General features: G+C 46.0%; 1 protein-coding gene across 1 annotated transcript in view; it reads right to left on the bottom strand.

Moving 5' to 3' along the window:
* Window positions 1-281: 281 nt before the first annotated feature.
* CPL4 (C-terminal domain phosphatase-like 4) overlaps window positions 282-12,934 on the bottom strand; it is a 213,755-nt gene continuing 201,102 nt past the window's right edge. The window contains exon 10 of the transcript XR_015692823.1: window positions 282-402. The gene's annotated coding sequence lies outside the window, so the exon portion shown is untranslated. The remainder of the gene's footprint in view (window positions 403-12,934) is intronic.

The following is a 12,934-nucleotide window of genomic DNA, read 5'->3' as shown; positions in this document are numbered from 1 at the left end:
TTAAACCTTCAACCTCTTTTGACCAACAATAAATCATGTATATATAAATTGGTAAAGCAAGAGAGGTGTGTAAATTTAGTACAATGATTACAAAACCAACTCCTCCCTCCAATCTCTTACCTTATATCTTGTCTCAATTTGGTCCCTTCTGATATTTTTTCCACTAGAACTAATAATTCCTCACACTCACACATGCACACACTCACACTCAAGTGTGTAAACACTTATATTCAACTAAGGAGGATTAAGAAACACGAGAGATTAAGGTCTCTCCAAGGTCGCACACAAGAATGATTGCTTTTTATTTGACTTGAAAATTAAATACCATAGGACTTCCACCCTTCCACACCATATTGCCCTTGTCATCTTGTGGGCCTTTATCATGCAACATGGTTCTGATGTCTACAAGAGCATGGGAGAGGTTGTGTTTGAGATTTATAATTGTGTAACTTTTGTGCGCATACCTATTTTGATAAGGCTTTTTAAAAATTCAACCATTTTTTACATTTAGCTAAAGTAGAGCCCATAACATTTTATTTTTTAGCTTCCACTGAACACTCTCAATTGCTTCATTCAATAGCTATTATTTTTAGCAATTGTCGCCTTCTTTGTTCAACTTTCCGTGATTTTTTTCATTGTACCTTCAAGGTCTTATTTTTCTCGATCTTGTCTTTATACTATAAATTACATTCAGTATTCTTAAAACTCTTGTTTCAAATTATACAAAAGTAGATCCAATATAATGATGTGGTATTTTCATGCATTATGGTTACCCTTGCACTTCCAAGTCTTGGAGCAAATGAATGAACGCACATTGCAAGGTTCTATCCTTTCTTATCTTCTTAGTTGATAAACTATTAGTATTACCAATCTATTTAGATGGAATTTAACTCAATGCAAAACTTTGTGATGAACACTAAAAGGAATACAAGACATTAGCCATTTAGAAAAATGCAATCTTAAATTTCAACTAAAAAATGTAAATGGAACTACACTCAACCAAAAATTTCAAGGTTCATTATCCCAAATAAAGGATTTCAAATTGACCCCAAGAAAATAGCAATAATAAAAGCATCTACAAAACCAAAGAAACATTGAAAACCTACAACTCTTCTTAGGAATGATGAGTATTTCAATATTCTTTTTACCTAAGTTGAAAAAAATACAAAACCATAATGAAAACAATTCAAAAATCAAGATTAAATTTTGAATGTAGGAATACATGTGGACAAGCATTTAAACGACTTAAGGATTAATATATAAAGCAATAATATAAAATCATCCAAATATGAAATCTTGCACTTCTAACATTGAAAAATAACAATACATTTACAATAGGATGACTATCATAAATGCTGATCAATTTGCTTTATTAACAAATATATTTACTCAACAAAAAAATAACTCCTAGTTATTGTATAGTCATTACAAAAAAATGCATCCTTATGTACATGGGGTCAAAATCAACCATGGAGACAAACCATCAACTCTTGATAGGACAGATAAGTCGTCTCAAACTGTAAGATGTCTCCCTTCATTGGATTCTCACCATTCAAGATTATAATGTTCAAACTAAATATTGCAAAGGTTTGGACAATGATATTGCACATATAGAATCTAGAATATCACACATTCAAAATGCAACCTTAAATAACGTCATTACAATTTACGATTAATAGCAATCCTTCAACAAGATCAAGACACACAATGATTTATCTACATAATCCAAAATAATAAACAAAGAACACACTACCTTGAAGATAATGTATTAACTTATGTATATAAATGCTTAGTAGTTAAATTAGGAATCCCTAAAACTCTACAAAACCAGCACGTATAGTAGTTCCAATCTCATCCTTTATTTAGACACCTTTGATTCCATGAATGCCTGGGAAGTCGTGTAGATAAGATTGTATTGGCTTGTTATGTATGTAGATCGTTCACAAAGAAATTGGACGACATCATTACATGAAGTAACAAAGTAGGAGACAGGAAAATAGGAAATAACACCTACACAACACAGAGGAAAGGAAAAGGGGAAAACCACAAAAACAACATTGCATGTAACGAGGACAAAAGAAATCTTCCAAAAGATTGGTATTGACACAATACAAGACATGGAGGTAGAAGTTGAGATAGAGAAGAAATGAATAACGCAACTCAATATGGAGACAGAAGTTGGGATAGTAAACTCACCGGCTTGGTATACTCCAAGAAGAGTCCAATGGTAACATACTATTCCAAAGAATTTCAATCTTGAAAGCCTCGACTTTCTATGGTAGCTTCCTAGACATCCTACTTTATTTAAGAAAGGTCACCTATGATTCTCAATCAGTGCACCAACCAGGAATGTGTATGTACAGCACCAGGCTACTCTACTCAACAAGATTTGAGAGTTTTCCCTGACCAAAATACAAATCACTGAGTTCAGAAAAGGGAACCAAAACAAACAAAACAAGGGCTACAGTTGCTCTATGAAGCCCACACTACACAGCAGAGAGCACAATCCTTTGATGAAGAGTATCAAAGTCCTGGAGTAGGAAAGATGCTTCTCTAGAGAATTGGAATTAGGACACCTTACACTTAAGACTCCCACATGGTCTGGAATTTTAGACCCATCAAACTGACCTTTTACTCAGCCCCTGTATTAGAATTCCTTCAGTGTTTGGGTGTCCTCTCTCTCTCTTTTTTTTTCGTAAAGGTGTCCTCTCTTTTTTTCGTAAAAGGTAATTGTATTAATTACGAAAAAAATACAAGATTACTTGATTACAAGATACATGACGACAATCCAAGCCATCATGTGAAGAGGTTCTAAGAACTACAAGTTACAATGTCATGGCAAGGATGCGGAGGAAATTGCCATATGCCAGGGACGGAAGTCCTCCCCGTAGAGAGCAAATCAGATCGATGGAGAAGAGCTAACTGCCAATACAAGAGGCCCTTAAGCCTCACAATATGCCGCTGAACATTATAGGCGGAGTCAAACAGAAAAGCATTCCGAATGGTCCAGTTATGCCAACAGCCCCAGTATCGAAGAAAGTGATACATGAGCTTCATATGTGGCTGTGCGGGAGTAGGGTATTTGGGCTGGCCAAAAACCCAATCAAAGGGGCGCAGGGTGATACCAACCACCCCTCGCCAAACAGCCGACAAAAATAACCAGACTTTCTTAGCGACGGGGCAAGAGATAAATCGGTGGCAGGCGGATTCCATAGTAGTGGTGCAAAAGAAACAGGTGCCATTGGAGATTCGTCGCTTGGAAAGAGCCGAAGCAAGCGGAAGACCCCCAATCATCACTCTCCAAAGAAAGACTTTATATTTAAAGGGTGTCTTGTTCAACCAGCCCTCCATCACAGTTGCCCTCCACCATGACCGGGATTTACGCAATCCCCATAAAGCATTCGCTTTAGTAACTAGCCATTGATGATCTTTAATCAGAAGATGATACACTTGGTTAGCAGAAGCTTTGCTCAAATTCAGCCGGCCTTGTAGGTCCCAATCCTGCCAGGGATGATCCGAAGCAAGGGCAGGAAAGGGTTGTCTGCTCTGGAGCACCGTCAAAAGCTGTTCCCATAAAGGCCTATATCCACGAGGGATCCTGAAAAGCCTCCTAGCTGTAGGAAACGATATAAGCACATTGCGACTGGCAAGGGTGGCATCCGCAACCGAAGACAAGCCCAAACGTGCCATCCGGTTGAATTGTGGTCTAAGCTCATGTTTACCTTCCCACGAAAGTAAACGCGAGACTGCCAGTAATTCCAATTGAAAAGAGTTAGTAGCCAAGCGATCCTTCGTTGGATGCCACTGAGCCTTTTGAAGGACGTGTTTCCAGGAACATACCAAATGAGTAAGCAGCGATGAAGAAGAACTGGAGAACCGCGAATCAGCATTAAGAACATGCCACCAAGAACTCCGGATTTGGGTATTGCCATGCAGAAGCCCATAGCCCTCAAGGAAATAACGGGCTATAGCGACCCACGGATGATGATCCGAGCACATGGCGCAGTAAAGAGACCAACGAAGTGCTTGCATGTGAGTTTGGGCATCTAAAATAGCTCCACCACCCATGTATTTGGGGGTGCACGCATGCGACCACGAGATCCAGAAAATACCTGCATGCAATGAGTCCTTCTTCCATAGCATGAAGCGAATAGACTGAGTAAGAGCATTCAGAGTCGTAGTAGTCCAGGGCAATAATGGCAAGAAATATGTGAGCATTGGAAACATAATAATCTGGGCTACTTTGAGGCGAACATGGAAGGGCCAGGCCTGAGACTTCCAATACATAAACTTAGCCACCATTTTCTGAGAAATCCACTGCAGAAGCTGCTTTGGAGGAACATCAACACCCAAAGGGTATCCAAGATGCCTGACAATGGAGCCACGAGGAACAACCAGACCCTGCCAGTCCAAGGACTGCAAATCCGACTCCGTGCAGCTTAGAATGGCTGATTTGAGCGCATTGATACGAAGGCCTGACGCCTGACCAAAGAGACCCCAAACATCCAATGCTTTTCGAAGGTTATCCTTGTCCGCACGCAAAATCATAAAGGTATCATCCGCCAGGGATTGGCTAATGAAGTGCTGTCCTGTAGGAAGCGACAGTCCGGCCAACTGAGAAGAGGCGGCCATATGTGATAACATGGAAAGAACTGGATGTGTCGCAAGGGCAAAGAATAAAGGGCTCAAAGGGCACCCCTGTCTGACAGAACGGGCAAGGACAAATGGCTCAGTAACACCTCCGTTCAGCATGACTCGCGAAGACGCCGCAGCACTAATGGTGTAGATTAGACGAGACATCCGAGCACCAAAGCCCATAGCAGACATAAGTTCAGCAACAAAAGACCAGTCCAGATAGTCAAAAGCCTTTTCCAGGTCCAGTTGAATCAGTACGACCTCCTGATTAGAATGCCTGGCATAATCAATGGCCAATTGGGCATTCAAAACATTGTGTAGAATATTTCGGCCCTTAATGAAACCATACTGGAGAGGGTGCACAAGGGCAGGGAGATGCTTATGGAGCCGATTCGCCATTACTTTGGAAAAGATTTTGTACATTGAACCCATCAAAGAAATTGGGCGCCACTGTGCCAACTTAGATGGCGAAGGAACTTTTAGAAGCAGTTTAATAAGTCCTTGTTTCCATGAGGGAGGCATGATCCCCGTTTCCCACACTTGCTGAAACAAAGCCTGTAATGGTTTCGCCAATTGGATAGCGAAAGCTTCAAAGAACTCATTGGCGAGACCATCCCAACCCGAACTTTTATCTTTGGGCAAGTGTAACAAGACATCCATAACCTCTGCCTCACCAATATCTGACTCCATAGTAGCTTGCATATCCTGCGGAAGCTGATTGCGGACCAAGTCATAAAAAACCGAACGGGCTTGAGTAATTTGGGCTGAAGGTGGAGAAGTGGAACCGAGAAGGTCACGGAAATAATTCCTGTACATATGCACAATAGTCTGTGGATCCAGGATAAGGTGGCCTTCTGCATCCTCGAGTCTGGTCATATTCTCTCGAGCAGGAGAGGCCTGAAGAGCGCGAAAGAACTTATGGGTCTGACATGCACTATCTTGCAAAGTCTCTATCAGATGTTGCAATTTGGCCTGCTGATACGATTTTAACTGAAATTCTTTAATAAGATCGGCCACCCGCATGGCCAGTGCAAGCAGAAATGCATCATCCGGAGTGTCCACCAGCAGGCAGCGAACCAAAACCAGCAGGTCCTCCGCTGCCTGTCGACGGCGCCGACAAAGAGAGGCATGGTAGATCCCATACTGCCGAGCAACCCGCTGCACATTAGAGAGTAATCTTTCAAATGACGCAGTGGCCTGAGAGGAAAAGTCCAAGAAGAATCTGTCAAGCAATTGCTGCATATAGCCCTGAAAAATTGCATGCTTCAAGTAGGACGAGTTGAAACGCAAAGGGCGTCTCTCTAGAAATTGCTTGAAAGGTGCAATGGGTTGTGCAAGCAACTCGAACTGCAGAGGGAAATGGTCCGACAAGGCATATTGCTGCAGCACTTTTATTTCGAGCATCTCAGGCAGAAAATCATCATTCTGCATGATATATATACGGTCCAACCGCGACCATGTTGTTGCATACTGGGCCGAATGGAAAGTAAATCCTGTAGAAGACGGGTGTAGCCAGGACCAGAGATCTTGCTTAAGAACAGCAAGAGCCAACTCATGCCACATACGACTTTCCGGCGCATCCATTACCGAGTGCTCCGATGTGGACTGGGAAGAATCAACACACATATTGAAATCCCCCATGAAGAAGCCCCGTCTGCCAAGTGACAAGGAAGTCTGCAAAGTCTGCCAAAGCTCCCGGCGAGATAACGAATCATTCGGAGCATAGAGGCCAAGTAACCATAGGATTTCCCCTTCGAATAAAATCTCAACCACCAAAAAGCGGCCATGAACATCATTTTTAATAAGAACAGGCTGATATTTGGCATGTACAATCATGAGCACACCCGAATAATGCATGGCCTGTGTTCCTGCATAGAACAAACGAAAGCCATGGCAATCCACAACTTTTCCGGCGTCACCGTGACTCTTGTGCTCAACAGCGCACAGGACATCCCACTGATTCTCATACAATGCAGTCCACATGGCATGTTGCTTGTGTCGAGAACAAATTCCTCGCACATTTCACGTGGCTATTTTCATGTGTATGCAAAACACAATCAGGTAGGAGGCACAGCTTGCCTCGATTTGACTTTGTCGGCGAGAATGTCCAGGACTCCCTCATCCAAGAAATCCGCCAACACCGCAAAAGAGTTCTGAGGACCAGATTTGGAAGTAGACGGCATATTTGCTTGCTTGGGGTTGGAACCTGGATAACGACGGTCCCACGGGGTAATGACGTTGCCTCTGGTATCAAAAGCCAGCTTTGCAGGTGGACCCTTTAGACGATCCGAATACATTTTCTTGGCGGGCTGGGGACGGGGGGCTGAGGAAACCATAGCAGGAGCAGAGCGCTCGGAAGACAACATTTCCTTCCTGCGCATATATGTACGCATGGAATCTTGTGAGGTAGTAGGCACAGTACTCTCCATGCCAGCAACAATCCTGTTGCCTTTTTTTGCACGTACTTCAACCCAATCAGTGGCACGGGAATCCAGACCTGAAACCTGTTGTTTACCTTTGGCCAGAACTTGGGGCGGGTGGATAGTATCCAGCGACGGAGCATCACACACCATATCTTCCATGGGCGGAGCAACATGGCCTGCATTTGAAATGTGTTGCTGCTCTGGGCATTCGGCCATAAAGTGCCCCAATTGTCCATAGGAAAAGCAATGTCCTGCAAAATTGCCCCATTTCAAACGAAAGTGTAACGGATGCATGCTAGAGCAATTGAGGAGTAACCAAGCAGGCCTTTTCCTTGCAGTATCCCATAACATGCACAAGCGGTTGCGATTCACAGCCCGGAGACTGGGAGGGACCAGAACCGTGTCCACAGCGGCCATAGCATCCTTCAATAGCGGCCAATAAACAGCCGGACAATTTTCCACTTCTACCCACACAGGGCATTCACGTTGCAGGAGGCGCTGAAAATTTGCCATCGGGCGCCATGGAACCACATGAACCAACCGACGATCAAAAAACAAAGGCAGTTTAGACAGGAGAGCAGCACGGTGCGTCTCAGTTTTCAAGAGGACCTCAAAAAAACCTCGGGACCCAACAAAAATCTCTTCAACACATTCCCCTTGTAGCAGACTCTGCAGCCATTGGCGAATACGGGAAAGCAGCGGGATTCGACCAGTGAAGAAGAGTATCACAACGCGATCATAAAACACCGAAAAGGAGCGTAGGACAGTTTTGGGGTCGACGGTAGCTTCCAGAGCATCGTCAGGTGCAGAGTCAGAGAAGGCTTCCTGATTATGTTGAACATATTCACCAAGCAGAGTGTTGGCAAATTCCAGCAGATGCTCCCAGTCCACCTCCTGAGAGTCCACAGGATCCGAAGCAACCTGCGCATAGGAACGATCCTGAATAACACCTATCTCTTCCGAGGTATGCTTGGTACGTTTACCCGCAGGCTGGATGTCAGGGCCCGGGGGCATCTCTTCAATGCACGGAACCATATCCTCCAGTTCCTCAGCATTAGAATCCGGGCCAAGTGCTGCCACCATTTGGTCTATGAAATCCAGATCCAAAACAGCCATCTTGTATGACGAGCTGATCTCGAAGGAGGACTGACGCACAGTGCAGATCACTATCGGCTGAGTTAGAAATCTCTCTCTCTCTCTCTCTCTCTCTCTCTCTCTCTCTCTCTCTCTCTCTCTCTCTCTCTCTCTCTCTCTCTCTCTCTCTCTCTCTCTCTCGCTGCCAAGAACTCTCTCTCTCTCTCTGCCAATCGCTGTAGGATCAGGCGGCAGGCAGCTGAGATGCAAACGGGTGGCTCACAGGTCGCAGTCCCACAGGGGTGCAGTGTTACGCACGCAGGCCTTCGTCACACAAGCAGCACACGCGCAGGCGCAGGATCGCACTTTCTCTCTCTCTCTCTCTCTCTCACCAGGGCGACCCCAGAAGGAAGGTCGTAGCCAGCGAGTAGTAGAGGTCGACGGGGTAGTCACAGGACGACCAGCGCGTGGAACACTGTGGCGAATGGGCAGAACGGACCCGGCAGATGCCTGAGGGGAGAACTCAAGCGGGGCGCAGCTCGCTCTGACAGGTGACAGCAGGGTTAGGGGGGTTAACAGGCGACGGCAGGGTTAGGGTGAACAGGCGATGCAGGGCGGACAGGCGGACAGGCGACAGCCCACAGGGCCCAGATCTGACGGCAACAGGAAACCTGACACACAGGGCTGACGGGCGACGACCGCACGCAGGACACGCAGGTCAGACGGCCGGCGGCAGGGCGGAATCCACCATCGCGTGTTCTCTCGCCATCGCTCCTCTCGTCGCGTTCGTTGTCTCTCTCTCTCTCTCTCTCTCTCTCTCTTTTCGTAAAAGGTAATTGTATTAATTACGAAAAAAATACAAGATTACTTGATTACAAGATACATGACGACAATGAAAGTCATCATGTGAAGAAGTGCTAAGTACTACAAGTTACAATTTCATGGCAAGGATGCGGAGGAAATTGCCATATGCCAAGGACGGATGTCCTCCGTAGAGAGTAAATCAGAACGATGGAGAAGAGCTAACTGCCAATACAAGAGGCCCTTAAGCCTCACAATATGCCGCTGAACATTATGGGCGGAGTCAAACAGAAAAGCATTCCGAATGGTCCAGTTATGCCAACAGCCCCAGTATCGAAGAAAGTGATACATGAGCTTCATATGTGGCTGTGCGGGAGTAGGGTATTTGGGCTGGCCCAAAACCCAATCAAAGGGGCGCAGTGTGATACCAACCGCCCCTCGCCAAACGGCCGACAAAAATAACCAGACTTTCTTAGCGACAGGGCAGGAAATAAATCGGTGGCGGGCGGATTCCATAGTAGTGGTGCAAAAGAAACAGGTGCCATTGGAGATTCGTCGCTTGGAAAGAGCCGAAGCAAGCGGAAGACCCCCAATTATCACTCTCCAAAGAAAGACTTTGTATTTAAAGGGTGTCTTGTTGACCCAGCCCTCCATCACAGTGACCCTCCACCACGAGCGGGATTTACGCAATCCCCATAAAGCATTCGCTTTAGTAACTAGCCATTGATGATCTTTAATCAGGAGATGATACACTTGATTAGCAGAAGCGTTGCTCAAAGGCAGCCGGCCTTGTAGGTCCCAATCCTGCCAGGGATGATCCAAAGCAAGAGCCGGAAAGGGTTGTCTGCTCTGGAGCACCGTCACGAGCTGTTCCCATAAAGGCCTATATCCACGAGGGATCCGGAAAATCCTCGTAGCAGTACGAAACGAGATAAGCACATTACGACTGGCAAGGATGGCATCCGCAACTGAAGACAAGCCCAAACGTGCCATCCGGTTGAATTGTGGTCTAAGCTCATGTTTACCTTCCCACGAAAGTAGACGCAAGACTGCCAGTAATTCCAATTGAAAAGAGTTAGTAGCCAGGCGATCCTCCTTTGGGTGCCACTAAGCCTTTCGAAGGACGTGTTTCCAGGAACACACCAAATGAGTAAACAGCGATGAAGAAGAACTGGAAAACCGCGAATCCGCATTAAGAACGTGCCACCAAGAACTCCGGAGTCGGATATTGCCATGCCGAAGCCCATGACCCTCAAGGAAAGAACGGGCCATAGCGACCCACGGATGATGATAATCCGAGCACATGGCGCGGAAAAGGGACCAACGGAGTGCCTGCATGTGAGTTTGGGCATCTAAAATAGCTCCGCCACCCATGCTTTTGGGGGTGCACGCATGCGACCACGAGATCCAGGAAATACCTGCATGCAATGAGTCCTTCTTCCAGAGCATGAAGCGAATAGACTGAGTGAGAGCATTCAGAGTCGTAGGAGTCCAGGGCAACAATGGCAAGAAATATGTGATCATTGGCAACATAATTATCTGGGCTACTTTGAGGCGAACATGAAAAGGCCAGGCCTGAGACTTCCAGTACATAAACTTGGCCACCATCTTCTGAGAAATCCACTGCAGAAGCTGCTTTGGGGGAACATCAACACCCAATGGGTATCCAAGATGCCTGACAATGGGACCTCGAGGAACAACCAGACCCTGCCAGTCCAAGGACTGCAAATCCGACTCCGTGCAGCTTAGAATGGCTGATTTGAGCGGATGGATACGAAGGCCGGACGCCTGGCCAAAGAGACCCCAAACATCCAATGCTTTTCGAAGGTTATCCTTGTCCGCACGCAAAATCATAAAAGTATCATCCGCCAGGGATTGGCTAATGAAATGTTGTCCTGTAGGAAGCGACAGTCCGGCCAACTGGGAAGAGGCGGCCATATGTGATAACATGGAAAGAACTGGATGTGTCGCAAGGGCAAAGAATAAAGGGCTCAAAGGGCACCCCTGTCTGACAGAACGGGCAAGGACAAATGGCTCAGTAACACCTCCGTTCAGCATGACTCGCGAAGATGCCGTAGCACTAATGGTGTAGATCAGACGAGACATCCGAGCACCAAAGCCCATAGCGGACATAAGGTCAGCAACAAAAGACCAGTCCAGATAGTCAAAAGCCTTTTCCAGGTCCAGTTGAACCAACACCACCTCCTGATTAGAATGCCGGGCATAATCAATGGCCAATTGGGCATTCAAAACATTGTGTAGAATATTTCGGCCCTTAATGAAACCGTACTGGAGAGGGTGCACAAGAGCAGGGAGATGCTTATGGAGCCGATTCGCCATTACTTTGGAAAAGATTTTGTACATGGAACCCATCAAAGAAATGGGGCGCCAGTGTGTCAACTTAGATGGCGAAGGAACTTTTGGAAGCAGTTTAATAAGTCCTTGTTTCCATGAGGGAGGCATGATCCCGGTTTCCCACACCTGCTGAAACAGAGCCTGCAATGGTTTCGCCAGTTGGGTAGCGAAAGCTTCAAAGAACTCATTGGTGAGACTATCCCAACCCGGACTTTTATCTTCGGGCAAGTGTAACAAGACATCCATAACCTCTGCTTCACCAATATCTGACTCCAGAGTAGCTTGCATGTCCTGCGGTAGCTGATTGCGGACCAGGTCATAAAAGACCGAACGGGCCTGAGTAATTTGGGCTGAAGGAGGAGAAGCGGAACCGAGAAGGTCACGCAAATAATTCCTGCACATATGCACAATAGTCTGTGGATCCAGGATAAGGTGGCCTTGTGCATCCTCGAGTCTGGTCAAATTCTCTCGAGCAGGAGAGGCATGGAGAGCTCGAAAAAACTTATGGGCCTGACATGCACTATCTTGCAAAGTCTCTGTTAGATGTTGCAATTTGGCCTGCTGATACGATTTTAACTGGAATTCTTTAACAAGATCGGCCACCCGCAGGGCCAGTGCAAGCAGAAATGCATCATCCGGAGTGTCCATCAGCAGGCAGCGAACCAAAAGCAGCAGGTCCTCCGCTGCCTGTCGACGGCGCCGACAAAGAGAGGCATGATAGATCCCATATTGCCGAGCAACCCGCTGCACATTAGAGAGCAATCGGTCAAATGACGCAGTGCCCTGAGAGGAAAAGTCCAAGGAGAATTTGTCAAGCAATTGCTGCATATAGCCCTGAAAAATTGTATGCTTTAAGTAGGAGGAGTTGAAACGCAAAGGAAGTCTCTCCAGAAATTGGTTGAAGGGGGCAATGGGTTGTGCAAGCAACTCGAACTGCAGAGGGAAATGGTCCGACAAGACATATTGCTGCAACACTTTTATTTCGAGCATCTCAGGCAAAAAATCATCATTCTGCATGATATATATGCGGTCCAACCGCGACCATGTTGTGGCATACTGGGCCGAATGGAAAGTAAAGCCTGGAGAAGACGGGTGTAGCCAGGACCAAAGATCTTGCTTAAGAACAGCAAAAGCCAAGTCGTGCCACATACGACTTTCCGGCGCATCCATGACCGAGTGCTCCGATGTAGACTGGGAAGAATCAACACACATATTGAAATCCCCCATGAAGAAGCCGCGTCTGCCAACTGACAAGGAAGTCTGGAAAGTCTGCCAAAGCTCGTGGCGAGATAACGAATCATTCGGAGCATAGAGGCCAAGTAACCATAGGATTTCCCCTTCGAATAAGATTTCAACCACCAAAAAGCGGCCATGAACATCATTTTTAATAAGAACAGGCTGATATTCGGCATGTGCAATCATGAGCACACCCGAATAATGCATGGCATGTGTTCCTGCAAAGAACAAACGAAAGCCATGGCAATCCACAACTTTACCGGCGTCACCGTGACTCTTGTGCTCAACAGCACACAGGACATCCCACTGATTCTCATACAATGCAGTCCACATGGCATGTTGCTTGTGACGAGAACAAATTCCTCGCACATTCCATGTGGCTATTTTCATGTGTATACAAAACACAATCA

The sequence above is a fragment of the Lygodium microphyllum genome, chromosome 13 (genome assembly GCF_053477565.2).
Source record: "Lygodium microphyllum isolate KBCC chromosome 13, Lygodium_microphyllum_v1.1.10, whole genome shotgun sequence".
In the NCBI taxonomy this organism is placed as follows: domain Eukaryota; kingdom Viridiplantae; phylum Streptophyta; class Polypodiopsida; order Schizaeales; family Lygodiaceae; genus Lygodium; species Lygodium microphyllum.
The sequence above is the reverse complement of the archived record's forward strand: the minus strand, read 5'-3'. Positions and strand labels throughout refer to the sequence as shown.